Below are 1,964 nucleotides of genomic sequence, written 5' to 3'. Positions count from 1 at the left end.
ACCCTGTATATAGCCTCCACATTGACTCTGTACCGGTACCCCCCCCTGTATATAGCCTCCACATTGACTCTGTACCGTAATACCCTGTATATAGCCTCACATTGACTCTGTACCGTAACACCCTGTATATAGCCTCCACATTGACTCTGTACCGTAATACCCTGTATATAGCCTAGTTATTGTTATTTTATTGTGTTACTTTTTATTTTAAAAATGTACTTCATTTTATTAAGTAAATATTTTGTTAACTCTATTTCTTGAACTGCATTGTTGGTTATTAAGGGCTTGTATTCAGCATTTCCTGTGAGGTCTACTACACCTGTTGTATTCAGCATTTCACTGTGAGGTCTACTACACCTGTTGTATTCAGCATTTCACTGTGAGGTCTACTACACCTGTTGTATTCAGCATTTCACTGTGAGGTCTACTACACCTGTTGTATTCAGCATTTCACTGTGAGGTCTACTACACCTGTTGTATTCAGCATTTCACGGTAAGGTCTACTACACCTGTTGTATTCAGCATTTCACTGTAAGGTCTACTACACCTGTTGTATTCAGCATTTCACTGTGAGGTCTACTACACCTGTTGTATTCAGCATTTCACTGTGAGGTCTACTACACCTGTTGTATTCAGCATTTCACTGTGAGGTCTACTACACCTGTTGTATTCAGCATTTCACTGTGAGGTCTACTACACCTGTTGTATTCAGCATTTCACTGTGGCAGGTCTACTACACCTGTTGTATTCAGCATTTCACTGTGAGGTCTACTACACCTGTTGTATTCAGCATTTCACTGTGAGGTCTACTACACCTGTTGTATTCAGCATTTCACTGTAGGTTCTACACCTGTTGTATTCAGCATTTCACTGTAAGGTCTACTACACCTGTTGTATTCAGCATTTCACTGTAAGGTCTACTAGCACCTGTTGTATTCAGCATTTCACTGTGAGGTCTACTACACCTGTTGTATTCAGCATTTCACTGTAAGGTCTACTACACCTGTTGTATTCAGCATTTCACGGTAAGGTCTACTACACCTGTTGTATTCAGCATTTCACTGTAAGGTCTACTACACCTGTTGTATTCAGCATTTCACTGTGAGGTCTACTACACCTGTTGTATTCAGCATTTCACTGTGAGGTCTACTACACCTGTTGTATTCAGCATTTCACTGTGAGGTCTACTACACCTGTTGTATTCAGCATTTCACTGTGAGGTCTACTACACCTGTTGTATTCAGCATTTCACTGTGAGGTCTACGACACCTGTTGTATTCAGCATTTCACTGTGAGGTCTACCTACACCTGTTGTATTCAGCATTTCACTTTGAGGTCTACACCTGTTGTATTCAGCATTTCACTGTGAGGTCTACTACACCTGTTGTATTCAGCATTTCACTGTGAGGTCTACTACACCTGTTGTATTCAGCATTTCACTGTAAGGTCTACTACACCTGTTGTATTCAGCATTTCACTGTGAGGTCTACTACACCTGTTGTATTCAGCATTTCACTGTGAGGTCTACTACACCTGTTGTATTCAGCATTTCACTGTAAGGTCTACTACACCTGTTGTATTCAGCATTTCACTGTGAGGTCTACCTACACCTGTTGTATTTCAGCATTTCACTGTGAGGTCTACTACACCTGTTGTATTCAGCATTTCACTGTGAGGTCTACTACACCTGTTGTATTCAGCATTTCACAGTAAGGTCTACTACACCTGTTGTATTCAGCATTTCACTGTGTGAGGTCTACTACACCTGTTGTATTCAGCATTTCACTGTAAGGTCTACTACACCTGTTGTATTCAGCATTTCACTGTAAGGTCTACTACACCTGTTGTGGTTCAGCATTTCACTGTAAGGTCTACTACACCTGTTGTATTCAGCATTTCACTGTAGGAGGTCTACTACACCTGTTGTATTCAGCATTTCACTGTGAGGTCTACTTACACACCTG

The sequence above is a fragment of the Salmo salar genome, unplaced genomic scaffold (assembly GCF_905237065.1).
Source record: "Salmo salar unplaced genomic scaffold, Ssal_v3.1, whole genome shotgun sequence".
Taxonomy (NCBI): Eukaryota; Metazoa; Chordata; class Actinopteri; order Salmoniformes; family Salmonidae; genus Salmo; species Salmo salar.
The sequence above is the reverse complement of the archived record's forward strand: the minus strand, read 5'-3'. Positions refer to the sequence as shown.